General features: G+C 40.4%; 2 long non-coding RNA genes across 4 annotated transcripts in view; one reads left to right on the top strand and one right to left on the bottom strand.

The window, feature by feature from the left end:
• Positions 1 to 21,142, bottom strand: part of LOC102380895 — a 137,783-nt gene extending 116,641 nt beyond the window's left edge. For all 3 annotated transcript variants that reach the window (XR_001358024.1, XR_323818.1, XR_323817.1), the window contains exon 1: positions 20,931 to 21,142. This is a non-coding gene — a long non-coding RNA (uncharacterized LOC102380895). The remainder of the gene's footprint in view (positions 1 to 20,930) is intronic.
• Positions 21,143 to 21,258: 116 nt separating this feature from the next.
• The window catches only part of LOC102380557, a 9,355-nt gene continuing 6,996 nt past the window's right edge, over positions 21,259 to 23,617 (top strand). Inside the window, exons 1-2 of the long non-coding RNA XR_323815.1 lie at positions 21,259 to 21,396; positions 21,766 to 21,906. This is a non-coding gene — a long non-coding RNA (uncharacterized LOC102380557). The remainder of the gene's footprint in view (positions 21,397 to 21,765; positions 21,907 to 23,617) is intronic.

Genomic DNA, 23,617 nt, shown 5'->3' with positions numbered 1-23,617 from the left:
TGCAACAGTAAGAGGAAAAAAAAAAAAAAAAAAAAAAAGTGAGGTACCCTGATTGTTTTTTGTAGTCTAATTTTTTTTTCAGAAACCACTTGAAAATTACTGAGGGTCTTGGTGGACCACTTAATGATCTTTCCAACTGTTGTTTGTATCCATCCGACTGTGGAAACTGGCAAGGTATCACCCTTTTCTCCATTGCTGGGAAGTTCTTTGCTCAAGAATATCACAGAACCAACTGCTCCCTCTTGCTGAGGAAATCCTGCCCAAGCCTCAATGTGGCTTCAGACCATCAAGAGGCACCATGAATATGATCTTTTTGGCTTGTCAGATCCATGAAAATGCTGAAAATACCACCAGGAACTGTATATCACCTTTACTGATTTGACCACAGCCTTCCACTCTTAACTGTGAGGTTCTATGGAAGATCTTATCAAAGTTTGGCTGGCCAGGAAAATTTATCACCATCATAAGAATCCTTTGTGACCAGGTGACTTCCTCCATCCTAAGCAATGGCTCTGCTATGGTGTCCTTTGCCATTCAAACTGGTGTCAGCATGGCTGTATGATCACACTGATCCTGTTTTCTATCTTGCTTGCGATCATCAAGATGCTCATCCGTGACTATCTGCCATATGGTATTGCCATCAACTACAGGATGGATAGGAAGCTTTTCAAACTCTCCCACCCCCATGACAAAGCCAACATTAACTTGGCCTTGATTGTGGAACTTCAGTACACTGATGACTGTGCTGTCATTGCACATATGAAGGAGTCCCTACAAAAAGCCCTTAGTCTTTCTCGCAAGCATACCAGTGCCTGGAACTGATCTTTAACATTGGAAAAACAAACATGCTTAGCCAACCTGCTCCAGTCCAATCAAATACCCTGACAAAGATCCTCATTAATGGATAGGAGCTGGAGAATGTTGAACACTTTTCATATGTCAGCAGCCATCTCTCAAGGGTGGCCAATATAGATGAGGAGATCCAGTATAGGATCCCATGTGCCAGTTCTGCCTTCAAAAGACTGAATCATTGATCACAATATCAGGACTTGAACAAAGCTCCTACTATATAAGGCTGGGGTAATCTCAACTCTTCTCTATGGCTGTGAAGCTCGGGTGACCAGGGGCCACCTGAAAAGCCGGGAATACCATCACCAGTGTTACCTCTGAAAGATCCTTGACATAGAGTGGAAGTCTATGAAGTCTAGAGTGGCACCATCACACAAGTGCCAGTGTCCTCACTGATGCTAACATCACCAGTATGGGAATATTGCTTATTCAACATGAGCTGCACTGGACAGGGCACTGTGTGCATGCCTGATGTATGTTTACCAAAACAGCTGCTATACTCCTAACTTAGCCAAGAAGAAAGAATACATGGGGGCCAGAGGAAACGCTTCAAGGACACCCTCAATGCAAACATTAAATGCAGCACTGAAACCACAAATTGGAAAAAATTAGTCCGTAACAGGGCTACATGGTGATGCCTTCTGAGAAAAGGTACCTCTTTCAGGAAAACCATCTTGCCCTGGAGGCAGAAAGACAGAAATAAAAGAAAAGGATACAAGACTGAGAAATCCATTATCAGACCCTCCCTTTAACTATCACCTGTGGGGCTTGCCATAGAATTTGTGGCTCTAGGATAGGATTTAGCCATCAATGGACTCATTTACAATCCATGGGACTGACCATCCTCATCTGTGATGGATCATCAATGATGATGAGCAGGACTGAGTCTACAAAGCTACACTTAAGCTCATGTTATGAAATAGAATCTTCATTAATGTGAGAACACTTGTCAGGAATTTAAAAGATCCAGCATAAAAGTTTTACTGCAGTTTCAATGCCTACTAGAACAGAAATGTGTTTATCTTAGGAGGAACAACAATGTATAAGCATACTATTATATCATTACTCTTCCTCTAGAGCATATATAATTCATAGTGGTCACATGGCTCATCTTCATTATATACCCTGGGTCAAGTATAACTCGGATACTGATCATTCTGAAGTATTAGGAACTAATGTATTTTCCTCAGAAGGTTCAAAGAAACAGTTTATCATTGTGCATTCTTGGCAGCTGAAGTGGTCACTACTTCAGAGGCAGCCAGGAAGTTAAACTTGCATTGATTTACATAGGAATCTTCAACACTGGAAGGTATAAAATATACCCCAACTACTGAGATACATGAAAAAGATGTTTAAAAAAGAAAGTATAAATAATTAAAAGAAATTTGCCATGGCTTTGCAAGTGCTGTAAACAAGTTAATTTTCTAGTTAAGGTTACCAATCTGCCAAGTAAGGAGAATGAGCTCAAAGTAATACTTCTCACTATCAGCTGTTTGGCAGGACCTTTCTGAAATACTTTGTATTCCATAGGTCTAAGTCATTGATTATCATGCAGTGACGGATTTGACCATGCATTGTTCTACCCCAAAAATAATCAGTGTTTTTTGCAGAGCAGCCGCCTTTCTGGCTTGATTCTAAAGGTTTTAAAACTTAAAAACAAGAAAAAAAAAAGAGAGTTTATATTCAGACTTTTCTTCTTCACACTATAGCAATGATTTTCTACATAACACAGAAAAAGTATTTTTGCTTTCTCCACGTATTACATGGGATAATTTTAGGCAGATAAAAATCGCTCCAAGGAGCAGGAAAACCAATAACGTTTCATTGCAGGATTCAAACATGATGAAAATGTAACGTTTAGACATTTGGCAACAAGTTTTTGTTGTTGTTGTTTTTGGTTTTTTTTAATACCCCATAAACCTGAGCCATGACCCTGAAACCTGCATTTGGATCTGCATAGAGGTAATCTTAATCTGGTAGGGTACTCAGGGAATATGCCTAAATTCTAATGGATATAAACCCATCTGAATTAAGGACAGGAATCCAGATTTACAAAAATATAGCAGTAGTTGGAATTTTCAAATATAAATGAGGAGGAACGGATGGTAGGTCAAATATACATGTTGATTTATCCTAACATTTCTCAACTCATAGACAAGTAACATAGATATCACCTGCTCTTCTCATAATGCTAAATGGAATGAGAGCCTTTCTGACTACATCTCATGTAACAGGGCACTGAAGGTCTATGTGCTATGCTTTTTGTTTGCTAATTATAATGAAATGAAAAATAGCTTTATTTGTTCAAAACCTTCATATTTTAAAACAGCTCTATTAAAACTTATCTTTAAAAAAAATGTCATAATGCATACACAAGTGATCCTTGTAAGCTTCCTAGCATCAGCAGTGACAACTAGATGCATGAACGGTCCCTTTAATTGACTGGAAAAAAAAAAGCATATATTCCCCATTAAGTGTTTCTGGATTCTTATCTGGACACATGTCTGAAGAACTGTTTTATCCATCTTTAAACATTTATCAGTGACAAATGTTTTCTTAATACTTAGTAGAGCATCCCAGACTGTTGTGGGTTTCATTAGTTTAAGTTTCAGAACAACTTCTGTTTACCACAATAATAGCGTGCATTTACATAGCACTTTTCATTCAGAAGTATTTCAAAGTGGTTAGTCTATGCCTGTCAGGCCAGGCCTCTCAGTCTCCTACCTGGTAGGAATACCATGTAAACCAGTACAGCCTGTTCCATGGTTGGGTTGTCGGCGACTGAACTACTGCCCCAACCTAAGCTAGCCTGGGTGAGGGTGTATAGACATCCAGCAGGACTGGAAACAAGACCTGTCAAAGGGCAGATTAGCTCGCTGCAAGCCAGCAGCCATCCATATCTGCAGAAGAGATGGGTGCTGCCAGGTCATTCTTCCTGAAGAATCACCAATGATGTAAAGCAACTCAACTAAATTTAATATGTTGTTACAGCATCTAAAGTGCCCCAACAGTTGCAGCAGCCTCGGGACTGACTTGACTTGAGCACAGTATGTGTATATAAAAGATAAATTCACCAACCAGGAAATTGGAGCCACCTCTGAAAATGGACACAGCAGAAACTCTGTGGTAAGAGTGTTAAACAAGATTTTTTTTTTTTTAAAGAAACTGAATTGATTTAAGAAAAATACAATATCTAATTAAATTCCATTGAATCCTGCAGAGGAGACAGTAGTCTTATGTTTGGGCAGCAGACTCTGACCCAGAAGTCCTGTGGCAGAACCACGAAACAAAGCCAGATTTCCCGTGTAACCTTGGACAAGTTGCTTTGTTTTGCTGATTCAGATCCTCAACTCAACACCCTTCATTCCTCCCATCATTTATCAGCTTTGCCAACTTAGGTTATAGACGTACAAGAGGGAAAGAATATGCGAGTACACATGCTGGTGTGTGCACAGGGTTTTTACTGTATGTCAGCTCAACCATGGTAACCCTCTATATGCATGCCCTTACTCCATGATAAATTCAAATTAACTCATGGTAACTTACTCTCCTCCCTCCTCCGCTACCCTCCCAAGTGCCACAAATTAACACCCACTTGTGGTGTCAGAGCATGAACCTAGGCAATTCGTGCAAAGCAGCTAAGACACAGAACCTTTTGTCCCATGGTATTTTTCCAATAAATTCTTGCCTTGTATTATAATGTTTTAAAGCAAACAACCCTTTTGCTTTTCATACAGCAACAAGTGCAATGAGTTCCAGATATCAGATTATCAAAATGCAACAGAACACAGCAACTCCCCTCACATCTCACAGACAAAACTGTGGCCATTTAGATCTCTAAGAAATATCAAGAGGGGAAATTACTATTCGTTTCTTTTTAAGATTTCCTTCTGATCAGGTGAATTTTTTCACTGCACATATGTAAAGCATCTAGGCAACTTAAACTCAGGTAATCCTACAACACTAACAAGACAACTTTTAAAGTATTAAGTGTGGGATTGTAGGTTACCCGGGTTAAATCCTTTCACCCTTACTCATGTTACATAGTATATTGTCCTGGGAAAATTCTACCAACTCTAATAAGACTACTTCTGGATGAAGTATTATTCAGCATGAAGAAAAAGTTAGAGAATCTGTCCATTTATGAGTATAATGAGAGTAGCTTTGAGTAGTTTATGCTCAGGACACTCCATATTTACAAAGGAAGTATTCTTAATAGAACTGCCAACTTCAAGATCACGAAGTTGGTGAGTCTTAAAGGTAACCAGTTTGGTGAACAACAACAAAAAAAAGACACCCAAATAGGACACCCACTTTCACAGTTAACTATTGTTTCTATTTTTACTTTGGTGGTTCTTTCAATGTCACATTGCCATTGCTTTTAGTATATACTTCCTGAGTCTACTGAGTTCAAATTCCAATTTTTTCAACAGATCACTTGGCAATGATGACATTTAAAAATAGTTGGTTTAACATAAGCAGCCATTTTAGATGGGGAATAAAATCCTCCCTGTTTATATGAGTTTTCTGGATTTTTTTCCCCCCTCCAGTGTCAAGTAGGGCAATTTGGTTTCTAATATTGGCATTGACATTTCTGACTGGATATTACAATTCTTTGGTTTGGTCATATTTGATCAGATTGAATTTGATCAGAGCTACCCTTGGAACTGCATTAGTGCAAACAGTTCAAAAGCTGTCAAAAAGTGATCTTCTGCACACAGGGTTTCTGTGGCAAATCTGCAGCGCACTACAATATGGGCTGCTTATGTGGGGAAAGGGTCAGTGCTAGTCACTGCATCACTGAATGTTCGTATCAGCGTAACTCTAGCCTTTGCTGGTGAAAATTCTCTCTAATGAAATTAAGTCTGTATCTTGCATCTACATTGAACCTTATTTCTTACAACAAGCAGGAGTAGGACACCATTAAGGATGCTTCTTTACTTGCATGAGTAACACCACAGCATTAAAATTGATTGGGGGGGGGGCGGGGGGGATATTAAACATGAGCAAGGATCTTGTCAAAAGTGACTTCAGTGGCATTACCCACATGAGTAAGTCTGCAGGTTTTTGTTAATAGACCATTTAGTAAGAAGGAGTAAAGCATTCACTCTGCTTCATTTCATACTAGTAGCATCTACTGACAAGCTCGGTGCCACCTATTCACTCCTTCTAAAGGAAAATTGCACCATTTGAAGAGACTGTCTATTCTGCACAGTTTACATGTTCCTATCAGGCAGCACTTATCAAATAATTCTTTTTCATAGCAGATTCCAGGAAATGTTACTAGAATAAACAGAGCTCTGCCTTTTTGACATTTGCAACAACTGATAAAAAATGCCATTGGTTTGTTCTTGTTAAAAGGGCTCTTCTATCCTCTTCACAGGACACACATACTTGCACATAAATAACCTCCAAACATACACACAACTAATCTGTGAGCATCAGAACTAACTTCTTTTAATCAGCTGCATGTATAAAAAACAAAAAAACAAAAAGATTGAGTTTCTGTGAATGATTAAAATGATACTATATTTAGAACAAACTCAAGGCAAATTTTTTTTAAACTTGTAAGGAAATTATAGGAACCAATTGTACATCTCCAACTTGGCCTGCTGTGTGAATAGCATAGGAAGAAAGAGCCCCCTAATGGCTCTTAGTTACCTGTGAAAAGCAAGATTTCACTTTCTCAGAGTACCTGGTGGGAAGCAGCAGTAAAATGGGTTTCTAAATGGGCAAAATAGTCATCTGGATAAATGGGCGATGTTATTGAACAATACATAAAATGTAGTGATAGGTCAGGATAAAATGTACTTAAGAATTCTGAGGAAATGGACAGTTTGGACTACATAAAACCAGTTTGAAATGAATAAGTGCCTAGGAGGTAAATTCAGTTATTTAAAACACAGAACTGACAAAAGTAAATATATTTGTTGTAAATCTTACCTGTATAAACCTTCAAACACATTTTAACCTGAGGACCTAAAATAATGGTTATGCTTTTGAATTTGAGACAAAAATTGTTTACACTGAATATTAGTAGTGCAAAAATAAAAGCCTTATAACCTTCTTTTATATGTTCCTGATGAGTAGAGAGGCAAATAGCTAAAACTGGTCAGACTATGTAAGGCATGCTGATATTACTTTGATACAAACTAAAAATAATGCTAATTTTATAGTGTCATATGGAGGGAAATTTTCCAGTGAGGACACCAAGCATAAGAAAAAGAAACTGTGATTTCTCTCTTTCAAAAGTTATGTGCTTAAAGATGACAGGTATAAACAAGTCTGTCTGTACAGATGGAAAGGGAGTAGGGTGAAATATGAAAGACATCCCATAGCCCTCATGCAGTCAACTGTATACAAAAGCATTATTCTTGCATATTAAACCATACATAGAATATTCAAGAGACAGGCTGGCATCTTCAGCAGAGCCAGCCCAAGGGAGTTAGAAACCCAGATTCTCTTTGGTTTCCCTTGACATCCGAGTCCCAAACAAAATGTGTATTATTAAGTCTCCTCCTCTCATGTCTGACCAGTATTCTATACTGGTAACAGTCTCATTAGGTAAAATGTAAAAGTGCCTCTGTGTCCTTTATTTAGAGCCAGATACTGACACCAATCCTGTGCAATGTTGTCCTGTCATCAGTCTTATTTCTTCTCCTGGGACTATCCATGGAGCAAGATACTATTCATTGTGAGTAAGGGTAGTAGAATCTGGACCAACGGATTCTGCTCTTACCAATGAAGCCTCACAGAAGGAAAGTCTGGAATTTCTTTCAGACATCCATGTGTTTAGACATCCTATAGGCATCCCTGGCTCTCCCCACCTTTGGTATGCAAAGACAGAAAACTGAGTAGATGGTAAATTTAGGCCAATCAGTTTGCTAGTTTATTTTGCTAGAAATTTTAATATGTGTATTAAAAGCTGGAAAGAGCTTACTGCATAGAAACAGACTCTTCAAAATGTACCCTGATACTTCACTTACTCATTCAAGTAAGCGCCCTTGTTTTTAAATAAATGCCAATTAAAAATATAGACTCATATTACTCCACAGGACTCGTTTTAATTGGTATTTTATCTCTTCCAACCAAAATATGAAATAGGAATCGAATAATTATGACCAAGCAATTTCATGTCATTTGTGGGGAGCTTTTGTAACTACCAGGTGAAATGCTACCATTAAGTACTCTGATGTTGTACATGCAACATTCAATAGGTAAAATTATTTGTGGAGGGAAAAGTCACCACAGTTTATTTACTATTTGTTTGCCATTACTAGTAGATTGCAACTTAGGTTTAAATTCTAGGAATGGTACAACATTTCCTGTGCAAAATGTCTTAATTGGACAACCCACAGGAAAGTTATTCATACAGCCAGGAACAACTATTCCAATGCTTGAATAATGCAATGACAACTCCACTCAGAGGGAAAAATCAGGGAGACTGTTATACAAAAATTCTTTTTGGCTGGATGAAGAAGCAGAAAGCACAAACAAATTGACATGAAAGGTGAAGCAAATTGTCACCATTGGAGGAAATATGATATTAATGACTTTTGTCTGAAGTCACAATGCTGTCTTTTTAGCTTGTGCTCCTGTCATCTATAAACCCTAAGTCAATCAACTTCCTGCCTGATGCATAGCCTAAAGCTGGGTTATTTCTCTTCTAACCTATCACCGTCCACAGAGGTAATGAAATCATTTCCCACCAAGCTAGGAGATACAATATGTGAAAAGTTTATGTAAAGCAATCGGTGCCTTACGAGACAGTAGTGTCCATGTCACATCAAAACAGCAGTCAGTCATGTGGGATCAGTGTTCTCAATATGATATACAAAACAAGTGAGCATTCTAGGATTGGTATTTAGTTCATAAGCTTTGATCATTTCTTTGCCAGCAGAACATTAGCTATAATTACCAGATCTATAATAAGACGGCAATCTAATGCTGTATTATTTTAGACAGATCATATTTGTGTAGCACTCATAAGATTGCAGTCAAAAGACAGATTTTGTTTTAAACTACTGACAAGCATTGAGAAATACTCCAGTGAAACATTCTCCCTCCTTGGCTGCACAACATGAACAGTAAAGAATTCATAATACAAGGGAGCTCTCTTGCTGTGCTGTTATTGCACTAAACTGCTTAACATCTGTCGGACAGTTTACATTAAAACATTTCATAAGTAGCTAGAAAATTGTCATTTTTCAGCTATTTCTTTTCCACTAAGTTGGTGGCTGCAGTATAAACAAGCTTTCATAAGATCCACATCCCCATCTTAACCATTTTGGGACACAGCATTAAATATCTATCCATCTCTCAATTAGACAAAGCTTGTTACAATAAACAGGTACTGTACATGACAGCCAAAGCTTCTGGTCCTTTTTAACATGCAAGGTATCTATATGCATATAATGCCTTTTCCTTTAACTGATTAGAAAGGACAAAGATAATTTCCTTACCTGAAGAATCAAACTGTGAATATTATCAGTGATGCCAGGGATTAGTGGGGACAAGGGGGAAATCTTGTTTTCAGTAATGAACCTCTTCTTTAGAGATGCAGATTGTTAGGAGATAAGATTATAAGTAAAAAGGAACCATTCCACAGTCCAGAGTCTGTTATCACTTGCACAAGCTTAGGGCTGGCATCCTTTTGCAAAGGAAAAAGGCAGCTCAGTAAGTTGTCCACTGAGGGGTATTGGTGTTATCAGACACCGGCAGTCACATACTGATGCTATAGTACATACTCTCCCTGTCTCTTGCTCTCTTTCTCGCCCTGATGCTCACTCAGCTCTGAGCTGAGCTCCTTCTGCTGCTGTATAATCAATCTAGCCTGTCTGAATCTAATAGGACTCTATTTAACCAGCCAATCAATAGCAAGGATTCCACTGCCAGTCCCCAGGGTCTTTTCCAGGAGTGGTACAAACAATAAGAGTTTTGCCAGCAGTTTAACCAACTATTTTTCATTTTTTTTTAATCTCACTTAGAGTGAGAATGTTTAAAGAGCCCAGGTTCAAAGCTAACCTCGTCTCTATGCTCTCTCATGTAGGTTACATAAACACACACAAGCTCTGCTGCAGTAGTACTTTGAACCTTTTTTATTTTTATTTTGGAATAGGAGATTGCTGGAGATGAACCTGACCAGCAAACTCCTGAACACTGGGGTGCCTAAAATCCACAACTTGATCAATCAGCTCTAGGATGTACAGAAAACAAGTATATAACAAAAAGCATGAGAAGTGTGCCTTACAGTCTGTATTCTTAATTCTTGAAACAACATGCTATTCCACGCTAATTCCCCAGGGGGGTCACACTATTATTCTGACCTAATAATGCCTTCGCACAGTTTAGTGGAGTTAGCGTGGAATGGCTGTTGCCCTTTAAGCTAACTTACTGTTTGCTAACTCCCCCACAGAGGCAAGCCCTAAAACTATTCCACAACAGCTTATAAACAGACCACTGTGAGGATCGTTGTTCAGTGCAACTATTTGCATTGTGTTAACACAAACATTTTTAGTTTCAATAATTTTAGTATTGATTTAGGGGAAATTCATAGCAAAACAGGATTTGCAATCAGAAGGTTCCAGTTATGGATCAGAATTCTGACCTGGATTTCCTTTTGAAGCAGTGTAGCACCAGGTACCCACTCACACTGCTTACTCTAGAGAGCATGTCTCATTTTTCTAAGCTGTCTGTTAATGCTGTTATGGAGTTTGTTCATATATTTTCACCTGCTGACTGTTATAATTAACAAGAGTTGTAAATAAAAAAATGAACCACAGTACTCTGGACCACATTATTCTTTTTCAAATTTTGATGGCATCTATACAAATGTCCACTTACCAGAATGCTATTAAGGAAACTGGTCACTAAATCCCTAAGCAGTTTAAGCTTCTGAAGTCTGGTCAAAATTCAGATGCTATCTGCAAGTCTTGCTTTGTATCTTCTCCCGAGAGCTAGAAAAGACCGTTGGTTTGTGGATCTCCAGTGTGCAGTACTGATTCCTCAGATCCCCACCAGATTGAATCAAATGTGTGTGCATGGCATGTGCATACATATTCTATATGAATACATTATATACGCATATATGCATGCACACACACACACACACAAGAAATTAAACAGTTAAGATTGCTTGCTGTATCTCTACCAAAAGAACCAGGAAGGATATATACAGGCAATCAAGAAGTTCAAGGCAGAACCACTGTAACTTTCAAGCATTACTGTAAGCACCCAATGTTAGGTCAGGAGCAAACAGAATAGATGTTAGGCCTCTGGGGTGGTAGGGTTCGGAGCCTTCCCGTATGCCCAACAGAGATGGAGGGCTCTTCCACACCTCCTAGCATGCCTTGCAGTCATGCCAAAAGCTCCTGAATGGAACTGAACGGTCAAGCTACCACTATGCCTCCAAACACCCTGCCTTTGTGACTTGCATGTACTTCCATTTCCTGGCCTGTGCACCCAAACAAGTAGGGAGACCCAGAAGCTGTGGCAGGTCCTACTGGTCTCCTTGTGCAAGTTCCTCTAGAGGCTGCAGGATATCATGGCCACCCACCTGGACCAGATGTGGCAGTGGCTCATCATGGCACGTGCCTCATAGCCACAAGGTGGCCATCCCCCACACAGCATACCCTGGGCCCTCCAAGTGCATGTGCACACGTGTATCCAGAACATCTGGGGGGTGTGCATGTGTACCCAGGCATTTGTAAAATTACAGCTTTTGCTTAAGTGCTGTGCTGTTTGTTGGACCCCACATTCTCACAGTTTGTCTCTGTTTATCTTGTGCAGCATTGCTTTCAAGTGTCTGTATGCAGATCTTACTCTGTTCAGCTTGACCCACCCTTTTCTGTCAAGGTTGTGCCCAATGGCAGCCTTGTTTGGTCTTGGTATAAAATGCTGCAAGAATAGATTTCAGACCACATTAGTCTGACCAATCATTTCATTTTCATTCACCTCACCTCCTAATAACTAAATTTTCACAATATGCAGAGCCATATGACCTGGCTGCTGGGCTCCCCACAGGCCCAGAAACCTGGCAGCAGGAGAGGGGTTAGGGTCTGTCTTCTTACAGCAACAGGGGTGCCTATATATGTGGTCTGATGCATTCTAATTAGAACATATCAGAGGAGATGTGATAAATCGGGCATTTAAACACATACTTTTTCCAGTGATACACCAGAGATCCCCCGCTTCAAAGCAGACTCAGTTAACTGAGTCTGCTCTGGATGCGGGCTGTGGTGAATTGTGATGTGCCATATGCAGTTGTATAAGTGGCAAAATCCATGTCAGCGCACAGAAAATGGTGTCAGTGCACTTTTGAACTAAAGCACCTTGAACTACAAGGTGTTTTAGTTCAACAGCGTGCCGCTTCCACTTTCTCAGTGCTGACATGCATTTCCCCACTTATGCAACTACATGCTTTGCAGCACCGGGCACTTTTCAAACCACCCAGTGCTGCGACGCACGCATGTATAAAAATGCCCACTGTGTCTGCTGGAGCCTTCTAATTACAATGCTGCAGCATTGTGTGTATTCAATGCCCTGTATTTCAAAATGGCAGCAGGGCACTTTAACTAAAACATGAAGAAGCTCCCAGAGAGCCACTCTTATTAAACCCCACCTCTCCCCCCACAACTCTGGAACATAGGTTTTGACACACTCAGTCTAATGCACTTGGTATAATACCCACAGATGTACTCCCCAGCATCTGTATGTGGTTAATTTGTGCAGCTGTTATGAGTCTCTACACACTGTTAAGTACGGTATTGAGCTTTACGGTGTGACAACTCGGACCATACAGGAGCACAATATTCTTCCAGGGCATATACTATTGCAAGTGCAGCAACTCTGAGCACTTTGAAGTTAGCACCCCATGTTATGCTGGCTAAATGCCTTAAGGCAGTTACCTATGCAAAGACTTTAATGCTGATTTCTGAATGTGATGCTTATAGGCAAAGGAATGGTTGAATACAGGGGCGGGCAAAGTATGGCCAGTGAGCCAGACTGGGCCTGCAGTGGACTCTATTTCCCAGCAGCATCTGCCTGCATGACTGTGGCCAGTTTCCACGGAGACAGTGGGAGCAGCAGGGCTGTGAGAGCATGGGGCCAGGGTTTCCATGGAAACCAGCCCCAGCAGTGTTGGTCAGGTGTGTAGCTGGGCAGGGAGCTTCTCTGGTCCCGGGCAGGGGCATGCAGGCAGCAGATCATGCCTCTGTCCCAGCAAGGCATGCAAAGCAGTGGATCACAACTCTGCCCTGGCTCCAGAACACACTGTCACTGCGGCAAGATCCCAGCTCTGGCGTGACTCCCCACCCAGCCGCACACCCTGCTACCACTACTGGGGCAGGTCTCCATGAAAATCCTGGCTCCACCACTCCTGGGATCTCTGAGGGAACCAGATGTAGTGATGCAGGCTGGAAAAATGGATTCCGGACAGATCCACCATCTCACCCACCCCTGGTCTAATATGACTCCTTGGTAGGTGTCATATTAACTGTATCCTAAGGAAGGATACAATTGCCAACTCTGATATTCAGCATGGTCATGGCTCCATGGCTGTCCAGGTAGAACAGTGAAGATACTGATTTATTGATGTTCCCAATGACCTTGTTCCTTTCAAACCCGCCCCACACCAAATTCCTGCACCACTAACCTGAAGCAAAGCTGAGGTGCCAGAGTCATTACTGTTGTTGAAGACTTTATCAGTCTGTGTTGCATTGAATGGAAACATAAATATGCTTAACTGACAACTGTCTATCCAATCCCTCAGAGACATGTTGCTTTCCTGGGAGAGGCCCATGCATTGGTGCAGAACCACTTAACTGAAACTAGCCTCCCAACAGGCACTAAAAAGCACTGAAAGCTTTTTTGAGCCCCACAGCCAAGGTGTAACCAACACACACAACTATGGGTTTTTAATTGGCACACTTTTGGGTTCCATCACCACAGGGCCATTTGGCAGAGCATCTACATATGAGCACTGCATGTAAACACAACTACAGTGAGTGGGCAGTGAGTTCCATGTTGAAGATGGCATTCCTTCTGTCATCAATCACCTTGCCAAAGCATAAAAAGGGCTCTCAAGTACCTGTTCTTACTAAGTTTTCAATAAAGTTCAAGGACTTTTAGACTCGCACCAGTTGTGCAAGTGCCCAAAGACTCCAGAATTGTAGTCCTAGATTTTGTCCAAATATTGAGGTGTGGACACTGCCCAACAATGATAGGAAACGCCAAGATTATGCTAACTTTTTTCATTACTTATTTTCAACAGAAAAAAAAATATGAAAAGAACAACGGTGTATACATCTATATTACTGCACAGTTAGAGCATAAATAATGTAATAGGAGAGGGGAGACCCTTTCCCTTGGAAGACTTGCATTGTGAGAAATCATCTCTTATTATGAGTAACTTTTCCCAGAGAAAAGCAAAAAAAGTATCCTAAGAGTATATGAACAATACAAATGCTCAACACACAACTGCAAACATTAAATTATTTTAAAATTAAAAATCTTGTGGTTTTCCCACAACACGGGGCTTTATTAAAAACTAAAATTTAGAACTAGCAAAGTTGGTGCAATTCCATTAAAGTTTAAGGCTAGAAAGATGTAGATGCTTCTATGCCTTCCGAGTCTGTGACAACAAGGATTAAAATAGAATTATAATCTATAACAAACAAGTCATTATCCCAAGATGCATTTACCATCTGAAAAACAAAACGCTAGTTTCCAACTGCAAAGTAGCTACTTTGGGGCAACTGACCCCTCACATTTGAGAGATCAGCTCCAGAAAAGCATTGTAGGGAAAAAATAGCTTTGAAAGGCCAACATTACAAAAAAGTGGTAGAAAGTTGTGTGCGCCGAGAAAAACAAACCAAACCAAACCAAACCCCAACAAGCCCTACCAACAAACATATTCAATCAAGTATGTTGGGAAACTTGACTGTAATGTAGAAATAAACTCTCTCTGTATAAGACACATTTTTCCCCCCTTCACTACGTTATATTTAACTAAATAGCTTGAGACACTGTATAAACCTTATATTGGAACTTTCCATGTAATGCTAGTAAACATCTTTGTAAATCCTTGGAACAGGGTGATCAAAGAAAAGTTAAAGAATAGTCCCGTGTGAGATTAGGCTTGCTGAACATCACAGGTTACAGAGAAATCAGACATCATCTACCCAGTTGTAACACATTCCTCTTTGAACAAAGTAAAAATTAAAGTGAGTCTTGTAACTGCCATACTTCCTATCTTGGAAGAGAATGCTTCAAAAAGATGTTCAATGTTTAGTGTAAATCCAGGTACTTTCCAGAGCTATGCTATGCTTGGAAATCACAATTGTACTAATTTAGGCATGTCTTAAACCCCCAGTCCTGCAAAGACAACATATTTTTCAAATGCTAAGTAGTGAATTCACCTCCTTAAATTTAAGTATGCATGTAAGTCTTTGTAAGAACAAGGCTCAGAAAGTAATTTATTTCTGGAGACCTTGGAGGCTGTATAGCTGGCCTTGTTAGAAAACTACAACACTTTTCTCCTAGAGTTAGTGCAAAGCTCCTTTCTCAGATATGTTTTAACACTGGATGAAAGGTTTCCTTTTTCCCCAGGAAAAGCCCTTTTAGAGACTGAGAGGTAAGAAGGGAGGAAGTAGCAAAGGGCATATATTACAGTTCAAGATATGCTGGATGAAGAAAAGATTCTTTTATATACCTGTATAGCTCACTATCGTTGCATGTTATGGTGACCATCACTGCACCTGATTCTAGGGAATAAATCATGATGCTGCTAATTTGAACTCAAGTCAGCCAAATCTAATTTGAAAAATTCAGTAATGCTTTTTGGAAGAGTATTTATTAAAATATTTACAAAATTACTTTTAAAGCTAGTATAGTATAGAGCAGAGGCCTTTCCAGAGTTAGGAATGCAACAAGACTGAATTATTTAACCTGGCTAGAATTAGCCTCCTTCTCCTTTGCCTTGACTTGGAAATTGCCTGTTTTACTTCAGGTCATAAGCCTTTATAAGGTTCCTAACACTGTGGAACTTGATTGTATTCTGGTCTCTAGGTCTTTTGGATGCTATAATAAAAATTTAAAATACTACAGTATTAAGAAACATCAGGCATTTCTGCAGTCTGAGGAGAGTTTATGAATCATCTCTTGACTTAGTAGCTGCTATCAACAGTTTACTTTTTACTGAAATCTTTTTTATGAGCCTAGAGACATATGGGACATTAACAAGGGTATAATTTACATTGGTTTTATACACTGACCGTTTGGTGTCTACAGTGGTCTGATGACCAACTCTCCTTGGAGAGTTGCTATAGGAAATACTATTCTAGTACCTCATCACTTGGTAGTGGCTGACTGGCTTCATCACCTGGGAATGGAGAAGCCAGTCATAGCCTGACTTCATTGAGCAAACAGCTATGAAGCAATATAATACATTAAGGGCACATATAAACATTCGGGGAAGCTAGGGAAAGGCTAGATTGAGTTAAAAATGGCTACCTGATCTAAGGTAAGTCAGGATGGATGAGGCTGGGGGTGCAGGCTTGGGGAAACCAGGGGGGTAAGTGGGATCTGAGAGAGGGGTTGGGGGACAAGCAGGGTCTTTAGGGGGAGTGGGGAGATTGAGGAGGCAAGCAGGATCCACAGAGGGGATAAGGGGGGCAAACAGGGTTTGCAGTGGGGCTAGAGGGAATCAGGAGGGCTAACAAGGTCCTTGAATCTTTAGCAGGACTGGTTGGGGGGGGGGGGGGAGAGGCTAACAGGATATGCAGGGAGCTCTCCCCCAAGGACTGGGGGCTGTTTTTAGCTCCCTGGCCTCCCCTACCCCCAGAGAAATAGTATCCCCAGATAACCACCCCACAATCCCACCACCTGTCCCCCTACTGTGACCTACTTCCTTAGCTCCCAGCACCAGTGAATGCCAGCAAAACCCAAACCAGGAGCAGCTTGTAGGATTGGGGAGGGGGTCTGGCTAGTCTGAAAGGAGGAATTGTCTATCTCCAGATGGAGCAAGGAGCCAGGGGGTTATAACAATAGCTCAGAGCTGGGGTAGGGGGAAGTCGGATAGGAAAAGCTCAGCCCCAGTGGGCCAGCAGCTGGGCACTGTACAGAAGTTCACTGTTTCATTGGACCTGATCTAAGTTGGACTACCTCCGAGGTACAGTTAACTTGGATCATGTTAGTCATTTTTACACCAAGGTAGCCTTCCTGAAATTCTGTCAACTTCACACTTAGATGAACCTAACTAGGGTTAGCAGGGTTCACTTAAAGGGCAGGGTGTTGATGATTTGGACTACACAGCAGCTGTTATGCCATGACTGTTACATGCATGTGAACCTCTAGCAATATAGGTGTAAAGAAACAGCTCCAACTTTTATCCTGTTGGATTCTGGATCAGGGCTGGGAAAATTTAGCTTCCTTAGCTACAGGATCATGAATAAAATCTATTCTTGTAATTAAGGCCCATTAGATGGGGGCCCTATTGTTGAGGTATGAGACAACAGCATTGTACTGCTCTTCCAAACTGTTCAAAACCAGAGCTGACTGAAATGTATGATACGAGGGGAAATGTATTAAAAATAACCCAACAATCCATAGTCAGTGTTGCCTAAGAGTTTTGAATTTCACTAAGTCAGCCTGTAAATAGTTAAATATGTTGTATATAGTTGGAACATGCAGCTACTGGAGCCTCTCGAAGCCTTCAGAAAGGCTGGACTCCTGACCTGCTGGCCCAGTTTACTAGTTTTGGCGCACACAGCCAAGCAAGTGTCTGTTCTGAGGTAAAGGGGATTGACAGGATGTGATTGACAGAAGAACATATCTTGTGAGAGAGGGGTCTAAGTGATATAATTGATTTTGACATGATTTACATTGACAATAGGACCTTTGCCTCAGAGGATTGGCTGTTAAGGGTGGGGTGATGGTGACTTATAGAAATATACAACTTCAGCACTGGAAGGTGCAAGGGTCTTTTTGCTTGCGTGGTATCCTTAAATATGAAAGTTTGTGGTGGACAGCGTGGTTCTTGAAGGTGTCATTGGGATATTTGATTCAGCCTAGTGAGAGGGGGTAGATCATGAACCTTATTGAGGCTGGTAGCTTGTTACATGGAGGGAGCAAGACATTGTCCGCTATAGTCCAGTCCCTAACATTGGTGTCCCGAATTGCTTTCCCAACATGGATTAGTTTCTCCTTGACTTTGATTTCACTCACTGTTCATCATTTTATACTGATAAAGTATAAACTATATTAGTGTTGTCTGTGTTTGTATTTCTTAATTTGTTAATGTTGTTGTCCCTTATCTCTGTAAATATTCCCTGTTGTCTGCTTAATAAATTTGTTCATATTTTTTACTTTCAAATTTGATTCCTCATATGTATCACTAATAACCACTTCATTAAAACTCAGGGCTAACATGTGTATTTCTCAGCGTACACTTAACCTGTGCTGAGAGTGAGCCCAACCCTAACGTGATACTTATTACTCACTACCCCCAGTGGCTTCTTCTCCTAAAATCTATTTGTTCCCATTACAAGAATAAAATTAGATACTTTGTGCTGAAGTATACATTCATTGATAAGAATGATGGGTTTCTTATTATGGGGGTAGTATATTAATTTCCTTGCTTTTACAAGTTTAGGTTTAAGTGGTGTGATTACTAGTTACCTGGTCATCACTTGGCAATCTGAAATGATTTACAAACCAAAGTGTTTTCTGGGGGGAACTGATTAATCCTTGAATTGGAAGATAAATGGTGGTATGGAAGAAGTCGCAAAAGTTGCTTTTTTTTTTTTTTTTTTAAACTTACTATTTATTAATATTTTTGTGTATTGTTGCAGCATCTAGACATCCAGTCCCTATCCTAAAGATCTTACAATGCAAGTGAGACTGCAAATGCACTCTATATATAATTAGGAGTATGATCATGGAAAAATACAGTAACACATGAAATATAAATATAAAATACAATTAGTTTTTACAACATCATTATTATACCTCCTAACTTTGCTATTCCTAGTTTAAATTCCTTTTGGCTTTATTACAATTTGCAAATGAATAAGGATTTGAACATTTGACCTATGCATATTAAAACAACTGGATCTACAGTGAGCTTCTTATAAGGTCTCAAATTCTGGCTAACAAGCCCATCAAAGGGTATTAGCTATAGCATGTGAGCTTGCTGCCATGCACAATTTAGACTCACAACATTCAAATACTGCTCCACTGAACAAGGGAGACAATGGAAAATAGCTCAATGCTCCAAGCACATAAGTCAAATGAGCTGGTGAAACATAGCTAATGTTCAGAATTGATCTGTGCATTAGGTATGTGACATATTATTGTGTTTGTGTAAGCCTTGAGAAAAATCGGGGATAAAAAAAAACCAATACATCCGTATATTATTTAAAATATTTCAGGCTTATTTTTCTAGTCTGCGAATTTTGGATTATATACAAAGCAGAAACTCAGCTTCATTTACTATTCCCCAGCCTCCCATCTCTTCCAGAAAAAAAATCCAGGGGATTATTTAATGGCTGTGTAAAAATTAATAAAGAGGAATGCAGGTGGGATGTTAGAAGACAAAAGATAAAAGACAACATTTTGAGAGAAATGCTGTTCCTTATTTTTGTTGTGGCCTTTCTTTCTGATGAATCGTCCTCCATGGAACTCAGTGAACTGTGCCACATCTGTTCTACCAACATCACACAGCTTCCCCTATTATCTGAGTATGACTCACAATATTCACTGCCTACCTCTGTTTTTCTCTCCAGCCTTTATTCCTTTCATCCTGGATGTTCTGAAACCTGCTTAAAAACTTAACATGGTGAAATCTCAAGTTTGTTTTCCTTCTCTCAAGCCCTCTTCTCTTTCTCCTTTGCTCCTTACTGCATCATTAGTTTCCTTTCATAATTTCTGTCTAATGTTTGTCTTTTGTTTTCCCTCATGCCTCCAAAAAACAACACATTCTACTGGTTCACTCTCTGCAATATCTTGAAAGAAATCCAAGTGCTTTTTCCAGCCCTCTGATTGAGATGTTTCTTCATCCATTGGCAATATCCCATCTTACTTGTTATAACTTCTTCCTCTCTGGACATTTTGTTCAGCGAGCACATAAACTACCACTGCAGACTGCAATAGTAGCCCATTTAAGTGCTGCATTTTGTTTCCTGCATTGGTCTTCCTAGGCATTTCAAAGAAATTAGCCATTAAATTAATAATAAGCAGTTAAATAATAACCTGCTCATAGTAGAGTTCTCTCTCACCTCAGACAATTACTAATAGGTGTGGATTACTGTTCCTTATATATAATTTTCTACATAACCAAACTAAAATGGTTAATATGTACATAAAGCCTAACCCTTTTTTGAATCATCTTAAATGCTACAGGGAATCACACAGGTGAATGACATAGTACATAAAATGAGTTTCTTTTCTCAGTTTTAGATTTGTTACTTTTCAGTTTTATTTAATGTAACCCTTAGTCTCACATTATGAGAAAGAAGAAATGGGTGCAGAGAACGAGCATGAAAGCTTTCATCCTGAATTGTTAGAGTCTGGCAAAGTTAAAAGTAGCTGGAAATAATGTTTAATAATGGAAAATGTTAGGCAGCCTTAACAGTAAGTGTTGTAGGTAACTCCATCAGCAAGAATCATTCACCACATTATAATACCTATTAATACATGTTTATCGAAACTCTCCCTGCATACTTGGTATGGAAAAAGAGTGAGTTACAGATGCAACATCAAGGCTCTTCTGGGTGGGTAGGACTTGAAATCATAACCCTTCCATGCTTGGTGAGAGAGATTCTTAACTTGTATATTTATAACCTAACCAATGCAGAAGTTTATCTTTAAAAATTATTATTATTAAGCATTTAAATTAGAGTTTTATAAGTGTCTTATTAGCTCATTTGAAATTTGTGGTCAAAGCCACTTCTAAATTAAAGTTAATTTAGATTTTTACACTTTCTAAGCAAGAAATGCCTGATCTTTCATGACTCCAGTCAATGACACTAAGAACAAGACCTCTGTGTTTCACCTTACAAGAAAAAGAAAACCTTTTAACTTACACTTGGGTGGGTTCTTGTGATGACTCAAAGCCAACTCAACATTGTGGCTACTTCTCAACTTCCTGAAAGTGGTGCTATCATATTTTCCCAAGAGAATACTTAAAAATAAGGCTTCTAGCCTACAGCCTGAGTCAACTCTGTAAAAGTCAGCCAACCTCCTCCCTTGTAACTGTTAAGTGCAGCTGACCTAGTTGCAATTAATCAAGGCCAGCTGAACCCCTAACACTTCTTTCTGATTGGCTCTGAGGCTGCTTTTAAGGAACTCTTCCAGCACCTGAGCATTATTATGCAATTTACAACTAAACAAATTCTTTATTAGTGATTTTGGCTTTCCTGGTTCCTGATCCTACTCTTACCTTGTTCCTAGATTATGATTTTGGATTTCCCTGTGGATTTGTTTCTTGGCTTCTGACTCCAGTTTGGCTCTGCTCTTAAATATTGTCTTGTAGATTGTTCCTTAGACTTAGTAAGTAGCTAATGATTCTTGGATCCTGACTGGCTTAGTATCTGGTTCTTGATATATGATTTCTGCCCCCAACCCCTGCAATTCCTATCTTATTTCTGGTTCTCCCTACTGGGCTAATAGGAGACTGATGCAACTTTTTTTTCTGAAAGGCTTTTGATGCAAAGGGAAACTCCTTAAAACTTATCTCAAGAACACTTCTCTGGGGCAGAGGCTCATAGGCTGTATCAGTTAACACACTCCTTTCCTCTCAGATGTTTTTTTGATGTGTTTGTCTCCCCCCCCCCTTTTTTGTAACTATATTGTTTTGGGGGACTTGAAACAAAGATGATATATCAAAGCTTTTTTTCTCATTACTCTGGCCATTTATAGAAACTTCTTCAGGTGGTACCAGCTGAAGATGGTCATCAGTTTCATTGCTTCTTTTAATGTTAAGTCATCTCTTTCCAAATGGGTTGCTACAACTTTATTATCAGCAATAGTCCTTTCTGTTTTTTGGAAACTTGGGATGAGGTAAGGAAATCCAGGAAGAAGCATGTATGCCTGTGCACCTTGTGCGTGCTGGTGTGGGAATAGGGGCACACACTGTGAGCAGCATTTCCTGGGTTCTGCTAGCCCATGCTGTGTGGCCAAACTGCACCTCCCCCCTCCTGCACACAGCTGTCAAGGGCTGTCATATGCAGCCTAGGCTTCAGCTGTAGCACCAGGCTATGAGGCTGCTGGTGGTGAGGGCAGGTGTTGTGTGCCTGTGCAACGTGGGCTGGTAGAGTCTGCAATGTGCTGTACAGGGCTACTCCCATCCAGTTCCACCCTGTGTGTGGTGGATGAAGCCTGGCTGTGGGCATCCTTACTGTTCTACCCCACCATCCTGCCCCACCCTTACATTTCCTGCAGTTCTCCTCCCTCTCTTGGCTGATCCCTGCCCCAGGCAGGAGGAGCAGTGCTCAGCCCAACCTGCCTAGCAAGAGCAGGGCTGAGTATGTGTGGGACGGGTAGCACGATTCTGGTATTTTTGCTTCAACTCCTATCAACTGGCTAGGATTTGGGAATGGCCTATGAAATCCAGGACTGTTCTGGGCAAACCAACACACATGGTTACCCTAGACAGAAGGGCTGGGATCAGTGCATCTTTGGATACTGGAAGGCTACAAATGGCTCGCTTAGTCTGGGAAGCAGACTAACAATATCCTGGAACAACCTGAGCAAAGTGAATTGAAAATAAACCTCACCTAGAGTGGCAGAACTCATTAGTTTAGAGGGTAGTCCAGGAAGGACTAACATACTCCAGTGGGTGAATGCTCCTATTTTTAAGTAGACAAGGTTCCTTGGGTGAATTTGATATCTTTTATTAGACCAACCCTAATGGTTGGAGAATAGTTATTAAGCAAGCTTTCGGGTTCAAAAACCCTTCGTCAGGCTAAGGAAGCTTCAGCAGTTGGTGTGTGCTCTTCCTGGATGGAATGAAAAGTAAACAAGCCAGGGGCTGGGCTGGGCTGGGGAGTCAGTTGCCAGACAGATTATAATGTATCAAAAATCCAATGTCTATGTTTAGTCCATGATCTCTAGTATCCAGCAGGTTGATGAAATGGAGCTCATGGGCTCGTCTCTGGGATGTGTTGTGTAAGTTTCCCTTGAGGATCAGGACTGAGATTAGAGAGAGAGTGGCCCTCCTGTGAGAAATGTGCCCCCACTGGTAATTGGGTATTTCTGTCTTTGATGGATTTCTGGTGTGCATTCATTCTGGTGAGCAGTTGTTGTTTGGTCTCTCCTACATATCTTCCATCAGGGCATTTGGTGCATTGGATGAGGTATATTACAAGTGCCTTTTATGATGGCTTAAAGGTGACTACAAAATTGCCCATAGTTGATAGCTGACAATATATGGAAATCTGGGACATGGGGGAAGTACCTCTGCCCCCCTCCTCACCCCCTCAACCCTCTGCCACAAGTTGGTGGGGGCAGGGCTGAATGTCAGATAGACAGTAGTCTCTGCCTGCAAGGTGCTCCATGCCACTAATTTGAGGCCAGACTGTGCCTCTGTGTTTCTGGGATGCCCATTATAATTCCTAATAGCTGGCTGGGACCAGCCTCTGAAATCTGGGACTGTCCTTGCTAAAAAGGGACATATGATCACCCCACTCCTAGTTAAGTATTTATCATAAATGCTTTATTTGGCTACCCTTAGATTTCTATGAGAGTCCTTGCCAGGGTTCTTGGAGACCAG

The sequence above is a fragment of the Alligator sinensis genome, unplaced genomic scaffold (genome assembly GCF_000455745.1).
Source record: "Alligator sinensis unplaced genomic scaffold, ASM45574v1 scaffold485_2, whole genome shotgun sequence".
Classification (NCBI taxonomy): Eukaryota; Metazoa; Chordata; order Crocodylia; family Alligatoridae; genus Alligator; species Alligator sinensis.
This window is presented reverse-complemented; position numbering and strand designations above follow the sequence as displayed.